Source organism: Octopus bimaculoides, chromosome 2, assembly GCF_046866305.1.
Source record: "Octopus bimaculoides isolate indiv1 chromosome 2, ASM4686630v1, whole genome shotgun sequence".
Lineage (NCBI taxonomy): Eukaryota > Metazoa > Mollusca > Cephalopoda > Octopoda > Octopodidae > Octopus > Octopus bimaculoides.
Window position 1 is genome coordinate 114,948,890 of NC_142929.1, and position 22,783 is coordinate 114,971,672.

General features: G+C 34.0%; 1 protein-coding gene across 5 annotated transcripts in view; it reads left to right on the forward strand.

Annotated features, from left to right (window-relative positions):
• LOC106871173 (innexin unc-9) overlaps positions 1–22,783 on the forward strand; it is a 740,381-nt gene that overhangs the window by 394,518 nt on the left and 323,080 nt on the right. Inside the window, exon 1 of one of the 5 annotated variants that reach the window (XM_052978621.2) lies at positions 18,250–18,383. The exons of the other annotated variants lie outside the window; for them this stretch is intronic. The gene's annotated coding sequence lies outside the window, so the exon portion shown is untranslated. Of the gene's footprint in view, positions 1–18,249; positions 18,384–22,783 lie in introns of those variants that run through there. 5 annotated transcript variants of the gene reach the window in all.

The window sequence follows — 22,783 nt, forward strand, 5'->3', positions numbered from 1 at the left end:
GAAGTTGGGGTATGTACGATATATTAAATCGATCAGGGTCGCGGTTATGACTGTTATCCACCCTACAGAGATATTAATATAGAAAGTGGAAGTTTGAAACTAAAATCTGGACGAAAATTTGTCTTGTGTCGTCCAATTTCTGTTACAATTTATTAAAGATGTATTTTTTAATACATTATATTCAAACAAACGTATTGTTGCTGTAGGAGTTGAGTCTTATTTTTTTTCTACACATTTTTAGATAGCAATTTGATAACTAATTATAAGCATCTGCTTGCTCGTACATTCATCCTCATGAGATGGGTTTAAATTTAAACACTGACAGAGCTGATCTTTTTGGCACTTTGCACATAAATAATTTCGTTCTCTTTCGATGTAGCTATTTTTTTTCAGGTGGCAGCTGAACCGGTCTACATGTACAATAGTTTTGGCAAATATGAGAGCTTTTTATGTCAAGCTTTAGCAAAACAAAGCTACCTGTTAACGTGAAAGCGTTATTCATTCACATACATAGATACATACACACACACATACATATACAAATGCATACATACATACACATGCGTACACTCATACGCTTATACATGTGTATATGTAGGAGAGAAAGTAGGTGAAATAATAATTCATGTATTACATTATATGTTGCACTTGGTAAAAAAATTACAAAAACTTTACCCTACTCTTTTACTTGTTTCAGTCATTTGACTGTGGCCATGCTGGAGCACCGCCTTTAGTCGAGCAAATCGACCCCAGGACTTATTCTTTGGAAGCCTAGTACTTATTCTATCGATCACGTTGCTGAACCGCTAAGTTACGGGGACATAAACACACCAGCATCGGTTGTCAAGCGATGTTGGGGGGACAAACACAGACACACAAACGCATACACACATACATACACACACACACACACACACATATATATATATATATATATATATATATATATATATATACATATACATATATACGACGGGCTTCTTTCAGTTTCCGTCTATCAAATTCACTCACAAGGCTTTGGTCGGCCTGAGGCTATAGTAGAAGACACTTGCCCAAGATGTCACGCAGTGGGACTGAACCCAGAACCATGTGGTTAGTAAGCAAGCTACTTACCACACAGCCACTCCCGCAATATTAATGTTAGGAAAAAATCCATGCTAGAAATAGAATCAATGTGCAAGGTAAAGACTCCTGTGAGACAACGGTGTTTAGGTAGATATTTGATGAACACTCATTCTTAACCAGTCGTAGGCAAACTGCGGTCTTGAATGAGTCTTCTGAATGGCACGCCAAACGAAAAATTGCTTTGAATTCTTTTAGTAGTGTGGCTCACTTCTTGGAAAAGGTTGTCCATGGTAGTCAATGACGTTTAGAGAACAAGGTAAACACTTAATCTTCACAATGAAGTTTAAGGAGCTTGGTAATCATCTTCAAGGTAGAGTTTAAGGAGCTAGGTAAACATTCTTAGTTGCGTTTAGGAGGCAAATGACGTTTAGAGTGATAGACACTCATTCTAGACAGTGTAGTTAGGGGAGCTTCTTTTTTTATTTTGAGTCTCAAACGAGGTGAAAAGTCACTTAGTGTAAGGTACAATGAAGGAGAAATGAAGACGGACGGAATGAATTTACTTTAGACTCGAAAGAATTCAGGAGGAAGAGCGTTCCAAAGTCTGGCATTTCAAGGAAAGAAATGTATTACCCTAGAAAAACTTCCTTATCCATGGAAGCACAATAGCATTTGAATGAAGATGCTGTGAGTTTCGAATTGGGCAAGGTGACACAATGTGATCTGGGCTTAAGAAAGTTCATAAGAACACTTACTATGGTAGTAATGATGGAAAAGAATGACTGGCAGATTTCAAACAAAAGAGGGTCCTGTGAAATTAGAGACTCGCTCTTGAACCTGGTTGAAGAGATCCAAATGAGGTTGAGGAGATCCAAATGACCTGCTCAATAAGACAACAGTTTTCCATACAAGGATGAATTGTAGACTTGTAAAGATACTAAATGGCCTCAGATGTGAGGTAGTCCTTAGACCTTATAGAATGACTCCACCTTACAGGAAGCAGACCTACCAATTGACTGTATGTAGGAACTCCAAGAAAGATTAGATGAACTATGTGAATACTCTTGACATTTGCTTTTAGAGGACTTAAGTATTAAATTTAGGGATGAGGTTAGAGGAATTGTACTTCACTTCACTACTAGACACCTTGTCATGATGTTTACAAAATAACAGAAATAAATAGAGAAAATTTTCTCAGACTTAATACATAACTATATAAACAAACTAGACTAGTCGTGTTTCTTTACTCTTAGATTTCTTGAGAAAAGGAAACATTGCAAACCTTACTAGTCTCATAACAGCCATCCTTTTAATTTCCATTGTATGTATTGAGTACTTTGCCTTAGATTATTATTCTCGCATTTTTTTTAATGAGCTTATGCTTCAAATATTGCCTTCACATTCCAGTTTAACTGAAAATTTTATTTTGATACAAAAGCTTTTCGTTTTACACCATTGTATATATATATATATATATATATATATATGCCACCAGTCAATTTATGTCAATATGTAAGGGAACAAATTAAATATAACAATGACTTTCATTCTAATTATCTGAAAAACCTCTCCTGATATATTTTCTTTTGATTTAGAAGCTCAAAAATGTATAAGACATTTGCTTGTAGTTTTTTTTTAACATTACTGTATTATAAAATGAAAATAAGACATTGAAAAAGCATCTCTGTTAGATCATTCACTTTGCACAGTTATCTAATTAATGACATTCATCACCAAGTTATTTCCTCTTCTTGTTCTTTCTCCAGTGCTTGATATCTGATTGGATATAGACTGAAGATTTATCAGCCTAGTGATCAAACCTTGTATTTTTGTTATCATCATCACCATCACCAGCTACAACAGTTTACATTCACTTTCATGTTGTACTGATTTGAGTCAGTCTTTATTTGGAGTTACTGCCCTCCTAGATAGGTCAGGGACCATGTCTCCCTGTTACATTCCATTTTTGCTGTGGTTTCTCTGGCTTGATGTTCTTCCTAACATTTACATCACAAAGTGTACTGGGCATATTTTATTGTGGAATGAGCTCTAAGAAGGTTGTCTTGTTCAAGACATGACTAAAGAACCCTTTTACATCCTACATGGTCTCCTGTTCATTTGACAACTACTCTACAGAATGTACTGGTTTGTATTTGTCAACAATAAGCATCATCTCGTGGATTCTACATCCAAAAGTCCATGCTATTGAATAAATCAAAAGGGGTTTTATCTTTCACTTGTGTGCCTATCTATTAAATCTAAATACAATTATCTTTCCTGATTCATGTTATTGAAAATAAGTGGTTGTTGTTGAATCCCGGGGAACTCCTCCTTAAAATAACCAGTGTATAATGACTGTATAGCCTGTATGGTAATATATGGAAGTAAGATGCTGTAAGGAAGTTAAACAAAGGTGATAAATGTAGAAATTGGAGAGAATTGGGGTGAACGTCCTCCTTTTAATGTGAAATATTGACCTGCATGGAAAGCAGAATTAGATGTGACCTATGGAAACAGTTCAGCATTAAAGGCATCATTACTAATGTATGCAGGAGAGATGATTATACTTTGATCTGTTTGATGACAAGTGTTAGTCGTGAGGATGTGTGATGTTCAAGGATATATGACAAGGGAAGGTTAAAGAAGACATAGCAAGAGGTGCTGAGGTCAGATCTCAGGTTGAGATGACAAAATATTGAAATAAATGGTCATGTTACAGTAATGCAGAATTAACCAATTCATGAGTGCTTAAAAATAAACAGATGTTAAAATTACATTAATGATGATGATGATAATGGAATCAATCAAAGAAATTGTCTTCAAGCAATTACAGTATTTTATATTACATTCATGTAAAATGAAACCACATCTCTCAATTAGAAACTGATATTATGATAGTTCAAATTTTCAAATAACCTGAATTTTGCCAAGATATCTTATTACATCTTAAAAATGGAAAGCAGCTATTCTTAGTGCAGGAGGTAACATTTGGTTTTAACTATTAATATAGGGATTTCATGGATATAAAATTTCTCTCCATCTTTGCTTTTTACACTGGTAGACCTCCATCTGTTTATAATAGATTTCCTGTTACTTTAGTATTTGACACAAGGCAATTACTCTAGTTTCTCAGAAGACTGGAATCTGTTTATTGATTATCTCTTCCTGATCTTAAAACTGTTTAAAAGTGTAAAGATTAGTTATTGAAAATAATTGGGAAGATTAATTACTTTTTCAAAATCATCATCTTGTGATACTTCAAGTGTGAAGTGGCACTAAAATATAATGGCTGAAGGAGATTAAGTCATGCACTGAATACATTTTACTTTAAAACTAATTGATATCATTAATTTTGTTCACAATCTTTGCTAATGTTTCTGTGAAAAATATAATCATAAAGTTGTTGTATTTAATTCTGTTTTAATTAGTACTTTCTTCAGTATTTGGTGTATTGGAATGCAATAAACTTGTGCATAGTCACTTGAGCATTGGATAAGATACTTTGCAGTATTTGTTTCAACTTCTCTGTGCTCTGAATTTAGATCCTACCAAAGTCAACTTTGCTTTTCATCTGCTCATGGTTGATGAACAAATTACACATTCAGTAACCAGAATCTCTCTCTCTCTCTCTCTCTCTCTCTCTCTCCCTCTCCCTCTCTCTCTCTCTCTCATTATATTTCTATATTTCTCTTTCTCACACTCTCACTCTCTCTGCAGCTGGACCTGGGCAAGGTTGGGCTCCATCAAGTTTAAAGGACTAGGGCATACCATGTGTCACAACAGCACTCCTACAAATCTCTGGAGAGTTGAGAGAACAAGAAAAGAAAGATAATGATTACAGCTATTGTAGCTTTATTTCTTACAAAGATAAAAGTTAAAGAAAGTTACTTAATCAAATCTGTTTTATTTGATTTAATGAAGTTATAACGATAAAAATAACTGGGATTGTTTTGTATGTGTTTTTGATTTTATTTTTAACTGTTTAGAAGTCTATAATGGAGCTTCAAAACATTTTTCATAATTGTCTTACTGTATAAGTTTTACTACCTTGTTATAACAACATCACACAAGTTTGCATTTTTATCTAGCTTTCCTCTGGGAAAACAGAATTTTGGCATGTAAATGTTTTGGGTTGTCTGCCAAACTTGCTGACTGATAAGAACTTGCTGAAGACAATGCCTTTAGGCTTTTGTAATGTAAAGAATATAATGTCACTGGTGCATTTCTTTTTTGTGCATAGCTAGAAACTGTTAAACTCATTTCTCAGCTGACAGTCTTCTAATTATTGCTTCTTGAGTTGAAAGTAATTCTTGGGTTGTCCCTGAAACTGTTGAAGACAGCTCAAAGTTAGCTAATGATGGTCTTTTATATTGATCTCACTTAGTAAGTGGTTTATGTAACTTTTTTTTTGTTGTCTTTTTTCATCTATTCCAACCTATAACAGCTAATCTTGTTGAAACCTTCTCAGCCTCCTCCTTGTACTCATTTCCACCTGGCAATTAGGTGAACTGCCATTTTTGCTGGAATCAGATACTAGCTTCATGTGTTATCCAATTAGAATTAGAAATATCTACAGTATATTTGTTGTTGATTGATATGTATATAACAAATGTTCTCCTTCTATGGATAATTCAACAGTTCACGTTCTTAGAAATATAGCTTCTATCAACAGGTGTAGGTTGAAAATAAAGAACTGAAATACTGTGAAAAATTGTTAACTTGCTGTGATTGGTCTAAATATTGGAAAGTGGTAATACTCATGCTATATACATATTTCTCTTGTCTTCATTTCATATATATCAAATCTACTATGAACAGTAATCCTATCTTGTGTTATTTATATTTTGTTAAATGCTGAACTGACAAAATGAATTTGTCTTCCAACATCTGTTGCTACAATTTTTACCACGATGTTTAAAATCAGTTTACAATTTCTAAAGTATATTTTATACTTCATTCAGCCTCTTAATCTTATTAATGTTAATATGGCAAAATATTAATGGTAATATCAAGGTTGCCACTCATCAAATAATAAAACACCCAAAATATTTGCTGCAAAAAACCCAGATCCTATTTTATAAACCCAGATGTTAGAAAATAAGTACATAATTGGTAATTTAATGATAAAATATATTATATGACAAAATGAATACAGAATTTAATACTTACTTTATATCATATGGCAGCTAATTGTCAATTTTGTACATATCCACATCATCTTCATTCACTTCTTCAATGGTGATACTCATTTTCTTCCTTTTTGAAGTTTAATCTACTTGTATATCTACAATGACAAGATCTATCCACTACATCTTTAATAAGATTAGTGTTCAGCTCCCAAGAAATGCATGACGCTCCCTTTCTTGTAATTGCTTGTTTAGTGAGTAGACGATCAGTGATCATTTCGGCCTTTAACCTATTAGTGAACTTTGTCTTTGTGCAATTTACTTGGGAAAATATGTGTTCCATGCATGCTGATGAATGATGTAACCGTTAAATTAGTCATGATTTGTGACAGCCTCTCAAATTTAGAGTGGTCAAGCCCGTCTTTAAGATTGAGTATGGAATACCAGAATTCAGGGACGCTTTTTGAGGAAACAGGAATCTTTGTATTGCCGAAATAATCTCCACTCATTGTCTAGTTCATCAAGTGTGTTTTCTGGTGCAATTGCTGGAAAGTTTGATGCCAAGGGAATTATCGACTGAGGAGAGTTAGTGAGATCACGCCCTACTTTTGGATCAAGTATTTCTAAGAGAGAAAACACTCCAGCTTCATCGAGAGGAAAGCGCATTTTTATTTGAGAGCATAATTCTATTAAAAACATTTTGCAATCAGTTTTGAATCTAGCAGAGTCACCAACGATGGTGGTTTTTTTCTAGATATCTCATTGCCCGTCCACGGAGGTAAATATCACTCATATCTTTGTGATTTGTTGTGTTATTAAGATCAGTATCTGATAATTTAGATACAGCTAAAACATTATCTTTTATAAAGCAACTAAAGATACTTTTATGTTCACTGGATACAAGTGTATGTAACGGATGCAGTCGAAAGTGTTCTGATTGTGACAACCATCTAGTTTGTGAAAGCTTTGGAATCTTGTTTTCTTTTGTGCCAACAACACTTTGTATCATATTGAAGTCATTTTGACGTTTGCTACTTCGAGAAAAGTAAGAAGTTAAGTCCTTTAAAAGGGACTCAAGATACGAAGGTAACACCTTCACTGCATGACTTGAACAAAGTGCAAATGAATGGTAAACACAGTCTGTTGTAAACAGAGTTGGATTATCATTTCCCATTAACTTTTGAAACCCACTCTTGTTACCCATCATTGTTGAGCAATTATCGCTGGCAAATCCAAGTATGTTGCTCATAGATACATCTTTTGTAAGGGTAGACTTGACAGCATCATACAAACTCAGAAATGAACCATTTTCTTACTACAATTTCATCCAGAAGAGCATCCTTGACATTAAGTGATTGTTTATCAAAAAAGCAAACAACTATTGCTAAGATTTGTGTCACTGAGATGTCTGAGCTCTCATCTATCAATAATGAAAACTTTTGTTTCTTGAGAATTTCCAAGATTTCATTTTGTTCAGAATGTGCAATTCTGTCTTGAATAATGTATGTTAGCTTTTTCACTATTGGGAAAGGCCTTTTTACAAATTTCAGCTAAGTGATTTATATGGATGAAAGGTACATGATGTTCAGCAACATAATCTATTAATAGCAAGTTTGCCTAAGCTACTTTTTCATTTAATGTATCATCTGTTTTTTTTAACAATAAATTAATCTAATTTAATAGCAGATTTCGCACAATCAAAAGCTTTCTTGTGTTTTATGAGCTAACAACATTGATTTCTTAGCATTTTTCAACACAACGTTGCAACAAACACAGTAGCAAGTGTCGGGATTTTTATCATCTTGCTGTAACCAATTTTTAAGCTCAGCATCCTCTAACCACGACTTCTTGAAATTTTGGGTGTACCACTTCCACTTCCTCTTTTGGATACACTATTGTCTTCTATTACTTCGCAAAGGGTTACAAAACAAAAGCACTCACTCAAAATGCTGTTAAACAAGTTTTAAATCCTGAGTAACAATCAAAGTGTACACCATCAACATAGTCAAGCTGTCAACTGGTGGAGTCAGAGTTTCAGACAAATGTATAAGCGGCCACCAACGTATTGTAACTTGTAGTTGCCCAGTATGATACAAGTATAAACAAATAATGAACGCATACAATCAGTAATTACGTCACTTACAATATTTGTATCGATAAATTCATTATGTGAAATGATTATGGATGATGTATAGAAAGTTTACAAAGTATTAGAAGAGGTGCAACTTTGCTACATATTGCATACAAAGAGTATGACACCGAATTCTCTTTAAAAGATAAGTTTGCAGCCAAAACTAACTTAAAACACCAGATGTAATGTAAATTTGGAAATTAAAACCCATAAACCCAACATTGTTCCCAAAACACAGATCTGGGTGGAAAAACCCATCAGTGGCATCTCTGGGTAATATGGTAAAATATTAATGTTAGTATGATAAAGGATTTATATAATCTTATTAATATAAGTTCTAAACTCAGGCATCATGTTTTTAATAAGAAATCACTTAGATCCCATTTCACTGTTTCTCAAATATACTTTTAATAAAATTTTATACTTTTACTACTTGCTGTGTCTGGAGGAAGGGACAGGCCCATGACTCTTGAATGCTCTTTGTGACTTGTAAGATTGATCCTATAAATGTTGCATTTAGACTGTTGTAAGTCTATACCTGCAGCAAAACATGAACAGAAGAATAATCTTCTGAAGAAAAAGGATTAGGCATTGTGGTTTGTTCAGAGAAAGGGTGGTTGGGCACACCAAGTGAGTCAAGAGGTGGAGTAAGTCGTGAGGGGGAGGAGGGCTGCTTCAGTGGTTGGAGAACTAGACCACTCAGCAGAAGTCATTAAAGTAGTAATAGACAGAGAGAGGATACAGCATGCTTATAGACCTAAGGCAGGAGTGTATCTGTTAGTGATGAAATGCCAATCAACCAAGTGGCCCTTCTCTGGATGTGATCTAAGATATTAGTGTGATTAGCAACAGTACCATCCCAAATGTGGGTGCAGTACTTCATTGTAGGCTTTAGTTGATTGTTGTAAACTGTCAGCAATTGTTGGTGGGGTAAATATCTTCTGGCCTTAATGAGAAAAGCAACTCAATCAAATGTGGTTCTAGTTATGCTAAAGATGGGATCTCACCAGGAGAGATCCTCAGTGACGGTGGGGCCCAGCATCTGGAGTGATTGTGAAAACTTGAAATGAATGTCACTCATGTTTGGAAAGGGTGTGGTACCATGGTATTTTCATGATATGAGTAGTGCTTGAGATTTTTGCCATCAAAAGGCAATGTTTGTGGCATTTCATCTGTCTGTACATTTTGAGTTCAAATTCCACCGAGGTTGATTTTTGCCTTTCATCCTTTCAGTGTTGATAAAGTAAGCACTAGCTGAGTGCTAGGATCAATGTAATCAACTTAACCCCTCCCTTGGGATTGCTGGTCTTGTGCCAAAATTTGAAACCAATGTTCTTCTAGCATATCAAGTAAGGCTGTTTCTAACCACATTCTGATATTCGTACTTTCTCTTTGTAGTTTGTATTCTGATCTTTGCCACATTGATCACTATGTTGTTTGATTTTAACCTACACTTTCAGTTACTGTTTTACAATCTTCTTAACAGAGTTCATAATGAAATCCAGGTCATCTACCTGATTATAAAAGTACACTAGGACATACAGGCCCAGTTGTTTGTTTGTACCACTACCTCAAAGATCATGATAAAACTGAAAGAGGCTAAGAGCAGATCCAAGGTGAACATTCACCTTTACAATATGTTGTAACTATACTGGAGCTACTCCCAGTTCTTTATATATGGTTTGAATTGCTATTACGATAGCTCCTAGATTTTTCAGTATACCCAGTATTACATTGTCAGGTTGAGTAAAGGAACATAGTATTGTTTGTTATTTCTGAGTGTTTCTCATTTCTAGTATTTTGAGAAGACATATCTGGCCACGGGGAAGTATTACCATGCTTGGAAACAGATGAGGGTTGGTGACAGGAAGGGTATCTGGCTGTAGAAAATCTGTCTCAATAAACTCCATCTGAGTCATGCAAGCAAGGAAAAGTGGAAGTTAAAATGATGATAATGATATGAATGATTTACATGACCTTCAGCTATATCTGTATATTTATATTGACTTTATAATGATCAGTTTTGACAATGGCCTATTGTTTGCTCAACAACACAACACAACGCTCTCATTCATCATCAACATCCATTTTCCATGCTGGTATAAGTTGGATGGTTTAACTGAAAACTGGTAAGCTGGGGAGCCGCACCAGGTTCCAATCTAATCTGGCATGGTTTCTACGGCTGGATGCCCTTCCAGTAATGCCAATTACTCTAAGAGTGTAGTGGGTGCTTTTTCCATGCCACCAGCATGGGTGCCAGTTACGCAGCACCAGCCACAACTATGATCTCACTTGGCTTGACAGATCTTCTCAAGCATTGTGTATCACCAAAGGTCTTGATCCTTTGTCACTGCCTCCATGAGGCCCAACATTCGAATGGTGCTTTTTACATGCCACTGGTATGGGTGCCAGTTACATGACACTGGCATCGACCATGACTATGATTCCACTTGGCTTGATGGGTCTTTTTAAGAATGGTATATCGCCCAACATAGCACTGCAAGTGGCTGAGTATTCATTGGATATGTATACTGTTAATCCATTAGCATTTAAACTGCCCATAACTGGCCCAGATATTCTCCAAGTTTCACGTTCATATTGTCATGCTAAAAGTATACAATCACATCAAAATCTCAAAGCTACATGAGTAATTCAAAATAATGTAAATAAATGAGTAGAACATTTGACAGAGTAAGCATAACATATACTGTGTAACAGGGCTGGAGACATTTGAATTACAGATACAACCTATTCACCACACAGTTTCCGCCAACCAAACTTCACTCTTGCAGTTTAAATCTACAAGAAAAGATCCAACCCATGCCAGCATGGACAATGGACATTAAATGATGATGAAGAAACCAAACAGTGGGATCAAATGTTGGACTTCAAAATTGCAAAGTGTAACGTTTTAACCAGTTGGCCATGCTTACTTACATCCATTAATTTTATACCTAGTCATTTAGTAACATAATAGTAAATACCTGTTTTTTTTATCTTTTACTTGTTTCAGTCATTTGACTGTGGCCATACTGAGGCACCACCTTGAATTTTAGTCGAATGAATTGACACCAGTACTTTTTTTAAGCCTGGTACTTATTCTATCAATTTCTTTTGCCAAACCACTAAGTTATAGGGATGTAAACATACCAACATTGGTTGTCAAGCGATGGTGGGTGAACAGACACAAAGACACACATACATAGATATATACATATATATATGAAAGACTTCTTTCAGTTTCTGTCAACCAAATCCACTCACAAGGCTTTGGTTGGCCTGAGGCTATAGTGGAAGACATTTGCCAAAGGTGCCACGCAGTGGGACTGAACCCGGAATCATATATTTGGGAAGTAAACTGCTTATCATACAGCCACACCTATTTATGTATATTACATTTATATAAAAATATAGGTACAGGATATAATTTATATCAAAAACTGAGGAATTATCTATAAGCCATTTACTATATTGTTAAATCTACAGCAGCTGTTAATGTAAAGCTTCAGGTGTTACTGGCAAATTTGGTAAAATGGTTGTCAGAGAATTCAAAATGCACTGAAAAACCATAACAGGTGCTAATTAAATCTAAGCTAAAAAAAACACGGCAATATTGCTTGAGCAAGATTAATAAAGGCTTTTGATAGGCATGATTTCTTCTCCCCACCCTTACGAGGAAAATCATTTATCAAACATGTATGATGATTTAGTATAGTTCATTCAGTGACTTTCTTTATTATTATTTCATAATCTATAGAAAATTAATTAGAAATCTGCTGAAAACTAGTAATTGAAATACTTCTTAGAAGTCTTATATCTAAATATTTAATGAAAGACACCTGTTTTTAACCCTATAACACCTGTTAATTCTTGACTCTTCAAATATTATTCTTTTGTAGGAATAAAATATCAAAATTGAAAGCTTTCGATAAACTCTAAGGATTGCTTGAATAACATTATTGCATGCAAGCAATTATGTTATTTGGCAGTTGTTCCAGAATTATTGACATTTGAATAATTTATCTGTCTAAATAAGTGTGTGTGTGTGTGTGAGAGAGAAAGAGAGAGAGAGAGAGAGACAAACAGACAGACAGAGATAGAGAACTTCATACAATATCTGAGATATACAATTCGCTTCTCCAATTTCATGGTGAGGCTACTAGTGAACCTTGGGGAACAAATTTGTGGCCACCAATTCCTCATTTGAAATAGAAGCTCCACTAATTTGGTTTTGCTTGAGGAATGGATGGTCAGATATTTTGCACCAAGTTCAATCATGATCTAACCATGAAACTGAAGTAGCATATTGTATGCCTTCAATATTGTATAAAGATCATGTCTAAAATGTTGCAACCCCTGGCCTTGCCAGTTCTTATCATGCTGTTCAACCCATGCCAGCATGGAACATGGACATTAAATGTTGATGATGATGATGATGATGATTGAGTTCTACTCATTAAAGTAAATATACATATCCAGCAACATGTATAGCTGTGTCTGTGTGTGCATGTGAAGATTTTTACTCGAAACATATTCCTTAATCTTATATCAACTGGACATTGATAATTTAAGCTTTAAGAATAATTTGATCCTTGAAATATCTTATTCTATAGGACATTAGAATGTCAGAAAGCAAACTGTAAATTTAGAGTAGTAGCTGTTTTCAAGAAGAGTTGAAGAATATAATCTTCAGGCATTGTTTTTATTCTTTTAAGGAAATGAATTTTATTGATTATATAATTATTACTTATAATTTTGTAACAAACACTCATAATTAATTTTATTATTGAATATTGCATTATGTTATTTTGATTTCTTTTTCAAGGAAATATTTAATTCTCTTAGAACAAGTCATTTGCATCTGTTTAGATAAATTATTTTCTTTTCTTTGTTCCAAGTACAAAATTATTGGAAAATTATTTGAATTTTGCCTTTAGTTAACAACCTTGATTATGAAGATACATCAATTTTAGCAACAGTATTACTAAATTTAGAGTAATATGCTGAATTTCTATATAATGCCTGTAGTTTTGTTCAATAAAAACTAGAGCAGAATGGATCCTGGTATAGTTTGGAAAGAACTCTGCTAAGTACTAAGCAATTGACTAAATTTGTTAAGAACTGCAAAATAATAATATTCAGAAAATAATTTAGAATGATATTGAATATTGTTTACATTTTAAAACACGGGATTTTTTCAGTTTAAAACTATATAGATTAAAATTCTTCCAGAAAAACAATTTATTCTAGTAAAACTATATTTAAAAATGCTAATTTAAAATAGTAAACATTCAACTCTTTTATGGGCAAATATTTATTTACATTAATCTTAATGCAGATAAATCTTTAAGAAAATTGCTTGACAATGAGTGAAGAAGAAAATCCATATGATGTTGAGTTGAATCACATCAGAAATTATCTAGACACAAGTGGACTCTGAAAAAATGTTAATATGTAGAAGTGTCACTGAAAGTTACTGATCAAGAAGATAAATAGTATAGGAAAAACTTACCCTTTAAAAGAAGACAGTGATGTGCATTGTTGTAGAATTAAGTTGTAAGATAGTGAGTGAAGCAGTTGCTAATAGGATGATGTAAAGACTGTAAGGATAGCTGTCAGATGCTGAAATCGTCAGATTAGATAGTTGTCACATAAGTAATTAGTCAAATCTGAAGAAACTAGTGCTGTTCTGAATTTAGTAACTAATGAGTACAAATACTTCAAAAGTGGAATGAATTATTTTTTATAAAATAACATTATAATTAGCTTATTTTCAACATTTTGTCTTGTGAAGAACATGGGCACTGCTTCTTCCGCCAGACCTTGCAAAGATAAAGGTTCACATGGATAACGAAATTGTGCAGGAATTGTTTACTGGTGATGGCTAGTATGGTAACATTGTTATCTACTGCTACAAATATAAAGGGGATGTTTTAGAGAGGAAAAATTACTCTAATCTCAGGATAGTTCACCTCTAGGAAAAGACTTGGTGAATTTGATATTGGATGGAGTTAGGGTAGATGAACCCACAATTTGACTGGTACATGAATGACACACAAATAATATATTTCTTTTGAGGTGCAGGTATAGCTGTGTGGTTAAAAAGATTGTTTCCTAACCATGTGAGCTTGGGTTCAATCCCACTGTGCAGCACGTGTGTGTGTGTGTGTGTGTGTGTGTATCGATTGTCAGTTAATCATAAATCTGAAAGAGAAGCACAACTAAGTTATAGAGTAGTAGAGTATTTAGAGAATGTTAGTTATGGCCTGTTCATAGTGTTACCCAGGTTTTCACATCCATAAATGTCTCGTCTATAACTTCTATAGGCTACTGGCCATTAGGGTCTGTGAAGCCAAGTGCTTTATGGACACAAAACCTTGGGTAACCCTATGAACTGGCCATAACTAAACTCTCTAATATATATATATATATATATATATATATATATATACACTATGCACTAATTTTAGTGATCTCACTCATGAAATACAGATGACAAATTAATTTATTTGCTCATTAATACAGAAACTTGAGTCTGAGGGTAACTAGAAACATATTTTCTATTTTCATTCCCTTTGAAATTGCTTTTATTTATGGTTTGGGTTTTGACTGCTCTTTCTAGCGTGTAAGGTGTCCTGTCAAAGGTCACCTCTTTTACGTATAAATACTTAAATTGTTTGTAAAAAGGAGTAGTCCATCGGTTACGACGACAAATGTCCCAGCTGATACGATCAACGGAACAGCCTGCTCGTGAAATTAAAGTGCAAGTGACTGAGCGATCCACAGACACATGTACCCCCAATGTAATTCTCAGAGAGACTCAGCGTGACACATATTGTGACAAGGCCGGCCCTTTGAAACAGCTGAGTGGCAAAAATGAGTAGTACACTATTATATATGAAAATATGTTGTCTATTGACTTCATTACGCATGCTAGCCACCGGTCTGAAAATTTTTCTACCTTTGTCTCTAATTGACTTTAAGAAAGTTTTTGACTGGTTCCCATTATTTAGATGAAACTTACATCTAGCTATAGATAAATAGCTATTAAAAGCTGTCAAGCTTAATAGTGTGCCAAATAAACAATTATAAAATAGACAAATTAATATAAAGTAAATTAAAAAGTAAAATATAGAGAAAAGAATGGCAGCAATAGTTGTGTATGAGACAAAATACCTTGTGGTATTTGGTTGTGATCCTTTACATTCTGAATTCATTCTAGCCTTCATTAACTTGTTAAGCATCCTTTCCTAAATCAGTACTAGACAAGTATATATAAATATATATTCTTTTCTTTAACTGTTGTTTAGTTCTTATGAATATGACATTTCCTCATGACTACTGCTAATTTTGATAATCTCTAAATTTGAACAGAATTGACTATATACTTAGAGCGGGTGTCTCAGCATGGCTATAGTCCAATGACTGAAATTATTAACCCTTTAACTGCAAAATTATATTTCATGGTTATTTCAGTAATGATGTCAAATATCTACAAAAAAAAAAAAAAAGAAAATGGTATTTTCTGCAAGCCTCAGTAAACTTGAGACATATCTCTCAATAGAAAATAGTTTCAAGCCTAACATCATTCAGCAAAAGATAGCTTGGTATATAAAACTGTTTTCGACAGTTAAGAGTAATGTAATTTTGAGTGGATATATCTGACTTTTGTAGTAAAAGGGTTAAAAGGAAACACACATGCATGCATGCACATGCTCTCTCTCTCTCTCACACACACACACACACACACACACACACACACACACACACACACACACACACACACACACAAACATTTGAATCAATGTTAGCAAATTCATGAAGATTTAAATGTAAATATTCAAACAGCTATTACAAAGCTACTATATTTTCTTTAACAGTTGTTTAGTTCATATGAATACTACATTTCCTATGACCACTGCTGATTTTGATAATCTCTAAATTTGAACAGAAGTCTTTTAAATATTGCTATAAATGGAAAATATAAACGATAGTAAACTGAAATTTTATCTGTATTACAATATCCCTTGTGTAAGGTTTTGAATTAGATAAACAAAGCCAACATTATTACTCACTGACTAACCTTGCAAGATATAGATTTAGAGTTTATGCTTTACTAACCTTTACTCGTAAAGGAACCATCTTACCAATGTAGGTTTTCCAATCTACACTGTTCATCCAGAATAGACATTTTATAATCACTGTGCTGTGGCACACTTATATCGACTACATGTGGCACTTGAGTGCCACATATAATTCACAGGTATGCTATATGTTTCATTGGCAAACCAGAAAATGCTCAAATGTTTAGAAAACATGGGTATTTATTTGTAGCAAAGCACAATGTATGCACTCATCTCTGTTTTAAGAAATTTTAATGTGCATCATCACTATCATCACCATCATCAACATCATCATACATTTGCTTTCCATGCTTGTATAGGCTTTCACAGTCAGTGTCATTTCTTATTGAGTGTTGCTTCTCCTATAGACTGGCGCTTGTATGTGCCATTTGGCTTTCTACAACCAGATATCACAAACCACTATTCTATCACTTCCTATCGCAAACCACTGTTCAGTGTACTGGGTGCCTTTTTTTCCTTGGCATCAACCCTAGAGAAGTTGAATAGTCCTCAGCAACACAGGACTAAAGGGACCTCACAACTTTATGCTTTCTCTGCTCACTTGCCAGCCACTTTAGAGTGTGTACTGGGTATATTTTTTCAAGTTACAAGTACTAGAGAGGTTTTTTTTTTTTTTACTTATTAATCACTGTAGAGGGAACACAGAAGGGTGGAAGTTCTGTCGTAGCACCAGCACAGGAGTGCTTTGTAGTACATATTACATATAGAGAGTACTCAGTAACCTAAGATGTAAACTGATGAGGGAAATAGGAGAGATTGCAATGATAGCAGAAACAGTGGCTGAGAGGGACAAGACTGTCACTGTAGTGAGTACTCAATAATCCGGGGCCTGTATATTTGCTCAAGTTCTTGAGGAAGGAAAGTGGAGAGAGAGTGATGATTTGAGAAGGACTAGTATAAAGGGTGGTGGGGAAAAAGGGAGCAAGAATATGATGAAATTTGGTCCCTGCCCCACCCCATCCGGGATTTTGGGGGAGAAATTGGGAGGGGAGTGATTGATAATTAGAGAGGTGGACAAAGGTAGGGGTGAGTGATAAGATAAGGTGGTGAGTGACGATAGGAGTAGCCCAGAGTAGAGTGAGTGACAGCTGGCTGTACAGAAAGACAAAGTTATAAGGGTATCAGGGTAGGAAGTGAGGGTGCTGCAGTGTAATCTGTTACACATAGGCCTAATGTAGGATATGAGAGTCAGAGTTCTCAGGGAGTCTACAGAACATTAAGATTATCTATTGCTTGTCATTTTCACCAGAACAATTTTGATGACTGAAGGAAAACAGAATGCAATAGTTTATCTGATCCATTTGAAATCTAAGTTGAGGTCATGACATAATCATGCTGTGAGAAATAAAAGCTTATGTAGAAGTATTGATGTTTGTAGCAATTTATGTTGACCATAATGAAGATTTATCTTGCATGTAAAAGCATTATTGAATTGAATGAAATCTGAATTTATTATTTTTTTTGAAATTTACTAAATAAGAGTATACCAATTGAAATTATGAAAACTAGAAAGCAATTTGAAATAGAGCAATTTGAAATATGTTATGCTAGTTAGTAACAGGTGGTTAAGTCATTCATGTTTTACAGGAAAATAAAATAACAAGCACAAAACTTCTTTATATATATATATATACATACATGTACAGTAAACTGTAGACACATTGGAACAAATACACATTTACTTACACCAATCAATATATCATCTATGTTTGTGTACAGATACACATTGTGTCATAAAATGTCTATGGTATGAATGAATATATGTGACAGATTGTTCCTGTATGTATTTGAATTATTATTACTACTACTATGTGGGACTGACATTCTGACAAAATAAATATAAAATCTTTGATACTTAAAAGTTGACTTTTGAATTGTGGCATATGTAAGGTAATGGCCTGGTTGTAAGCTATACATGTAAGTATTAAAATTAATCTTATTCTAATCTTTAAATCTAATTGAAACTAAAATCTCAATCTTTTGTACATTCTCTGAATTCAGTTGCTTTGTTTGTTGCAAATGAAATCCCATTAAACTTAAGCAATCAACTGAAGCCACGTATGACTGTTAACATTAATTAGTTTACAGATTACATTCCAGCTATGACTATTTCATCTTATCAAACACTGTGTGTGTGTGTGTGTGTGTGTGTGTGTGTGTGTGATCATTATTATCATTTAACATCTGCCTTCCATGCTGGCATGGATTGGACGATGTAGATATAGTTAAAAAATGTGGTGAATTGTGAAAAATGTAAAAAGAAGGAAAGTACACATAATTTTTATGTTGTACAATATATATATATATACACATGCATATATATATTACCAACACGGTCACTACTACTACTACAACCAACAAAAAATGCTCCCATGTGGACTATGTTGACACCAGTAAGGAACAATTATGAACTTTTCATTTAATTTCATTTTTTTTAAATATGTATTTTTGATAAGGTTCGTTCTTTCAAGAACCGAAATATGTTAAAAATATCTCTGACAAAATTATGAATTAAAATTCATTTTTTATATATTGCCGTTTTCAAACTTCTTTTTTATAAATACATATATATATATGCATGTATATTCGGTCAGTACTTCATATATCCTAAAAAGAAGCACACTCTAAAACATTAGAGCAGTAGTATATTTAGAAGATTGTTTGTTATGACCGGTCAGAGAGTGACCATTTGTTTTGCAAACTAACCATGATGTTTGAGTCTGACAAATCACCTTCTGACCAGCTATAAGAAACAACCTCCTATATATATATATATATATATATATATATATATATATATATATATATATATATATATAAAATATATATTTTTTTTAACCAAAAAATTTGGTAAAAAATATAGTATCTGTTAACAATCTTAGCAAAAAACTCACAGTTGAGTTTTTGAATATATATCAACTTTAAATAGAGCTCAAAATTGATCCATAGGTCTATTTATTTGTTATTATTATTGTTATTGTTGTTGCAATAAAGTATTTTCAACGGATCAATTTTGAGCTCTATTTAAAGTTGATATATATATATATATATATAGTATATACTATATATTTATATATATTTTATACTGTGAAACTTAATTTAATTTTAATTTTTAATAAATTGATTTTAATTGAGTTTTTACCTGTAATTTTGGATTTTATCCCTAATATTATATATATATATAGAAGGCTGTGTGGCTTCTCAATCATTTGGTTCCAGGTTCAGTCCTTCTGTGTGGCACCCTGGGCAAGTGTTTTGTACTATAGCCCTGTGAGTGAACTTGGTAGTGGCCAGCATGGGAATAAAAACCATCAAAGGTAATAATTATTATAATTATAATTTAGGGTATCTAAGAGACACCACCACGCTGAAAATAGCAGCCAAAGCTTGACAAAAACCACAATAAATGTTCATATAGCACCAGGAGAGAGGACAAAGAGACAAAATACACTAGCAAAAATTACTGGATAATTCCAGATCCCGGATTTCTGGCTCTGCATAAGAAATGGTTTGCCTCATCAGTGGAATATACACAGAAAAGCACATAAATACAAATATATATATATATATACAACATACAATATACTTACATATACGAATGTATACATACATATATATATGCACGTATGCACACGACCAGTTTAACTTGCCTGCCTAAAAAACTCCTCGTTCAATATGGTCAGAATATATCACCGCAGTAAATATAATGATGAAGTAAATATATAAATTTATATAAATGAGGATAAGATCAATATTTAAAATATCGATTTGATCATATCCAGCAATTTTTGCTAGTTTATTTTGTTTCTTTGTCTTCTCTCCTGGTGCTATATGAACATTTTATTGTGGTTTTAGTCAAGCTTTGGCTGCTATTTTCAGTGTGGTGGTGTCTCTTAGATACCCTAAATTATAGTTATAATTATATAAAATTTAATAAATGAAATCATTTAACACATGCGTATAACTCCATTTATTAAATTTTATATTTATTCAAAATACCTCAAATTAACAGGGAGTTTCTACCTCATAAACAGGAGTTTCACCAAAGTTATTTCGTGAACTTTGCTACCCTGGTATCTATTAACCAATTTATTTTGTCAGAGTTAATTGTTAACTAAGAGAAAATAAGTACATATAATCATATATATATATATATATATATAGATATAGATATAGATATAAAACATATATATATATGTATATATTTAAGTGTGTGTGTCTTTATGTCTGTGTTTACCCCCCTCCCCATTATTGCTTGACAGCTGATATTGGTGTGTTACATGAAAGAGACCAATAGAATAAGTAGTAGGCTTACAAAGAATAAGTTCTGGAGTTGATTTCTTCAACTAAAAATACCATTACAAGCAGTGCTCCAGCATGGCTGCAGTCAACTGACTGATCAAGTGAAAGAATAAAAGAATGCACAGGAGTGGCTGTGTGGTAAGAAGATTGCTTACTAGCCACATGGTTCCTGGTTCAGTCCCACTGCATGACATCTTGGGCAAGTGTCTTCTACTATAACCTCGGGCCAACCGAAGCCTTGTGAGTGGATTTGGTAGATGGAAACTGAAAGAAGCCCACCGTATATATATATATATATATATATATATATATATATATATATGTGTGTGTGTGTGTGTGTCTGTGCGTGTATATATATGTATGTATTTGTGTGTCTGTGTCTGTCCCCCCTATCATCGATTGACAACCAATGTTGTATATTTACATCCCTGTAACTTAGTGGTTCGGCATAAGAGACTGATAGAATAAGTACTAGGCTTACAAAGAATAAGTCCTGGGGTTGATTTGTTTGACTAAAAGGCAATGCTCTAGCATGGCCACAGTCAAATGATTGAAACAAATAAAAGAATATATATATATATATATTTAGTGGTCAACATCATATATATATATATATATATATATATAAGTACAGGAGTGGCTGTGTGATAAGTAGCTTGCTTACCAACCACATGGTTCTGGGTTCAGTCCCACTGTGGCACCTTGGGCAAGTGTTTTTTACTATAGCCTTGGGCTGACCAAAGCCTCGTGAGTGGGTTTGGTGGACAGAAACTGAAAGAAGCCCATTGTATATATATATATATATGTGTGTGTCTATGTATTTATGTCCCTGTAACTTAGCGGTTCAGCAAAAGAGACCGATAGAATAAGTGCTAGGCTTACAAAGAATAAGTCTTGGGGTTGATTTGTTCGACTAAAAGGCATTGCTCTAGCATGGCCACAGTCAAATGACTGAAACAAAAGGATAAAAGAATATACACACACAAAAAAATATTTTATGGTCACAGCTGGAATGCTTGTAGCCTACTTGCTTAAAACTGATCAAGAACTCCTCAACAACAACATTTAAAAATGCTAATGGTATTTAACATAAAGTGAATGAGGCACCTTCTATATAGTCACTCTACCTGTTAGGAATATTAAACTTTAAATCACACTGTAATCTTAAAAAAATATAACAGTCATATGTATGTATGTATGTATCTATCTATCTATCTATCTATCTATCTATCTATCTATCTATCTATCTATCTATCTATCTATCTATCTATCTATCTATCTTTCTATCTGTGTTGAGCCCTGTGTGGCTAATAAAAGAAATGTATCTATCTATCTATCTATCTATCTTTCTATCATCATGGACGGACGGTAGACACATCGGCTCCCATGTAAGTTGCATTTTTCACCTCTTAAAAGACCTATTTTGTTTTAAAATTTTGTATAAGTTGTGTATAACACAAAATACTTCGTGAACATATATTTTTCAAATCGGAAATAGCTCTATTTAGAGCCTTATTTCCAAAAATTCAAACATATCTTCCTCGTTCCTAGCCATATTCTTTAAAACGAATATGGCTAAGGTTTTCAACGAGGCCGACTTCCCGCTCCTAATGCCAGAGGCGAAAACACTTAATGCCGTTCCGCATGAACGCAGACAAGTGATGAAGAAGAGCAATGATTCTGAGTCAACTGCTGCTGCCTCAACCACCACCACTACCACCATCACGTGTACAAACTCTGCTGCTACAGCAGTCTTGCCTGCCACCGTCACCAGTGACAACAACAACAACAACGACAAAGACAACAACAACAACAGCAACAACAACGACAACGACACAAATGTCCTTGCTAACACGACCACTGTCCTCACCACTGCTACTACCAGTGACAATAACAACAGCAACAACAACAGGACACCGACCTTCAACACCAACACCACCACTACTTCGACAAACTCTGCCGCCACTACCACCACATTTGAACCTGGCAGTACCAACACCACTGTCAATACCACC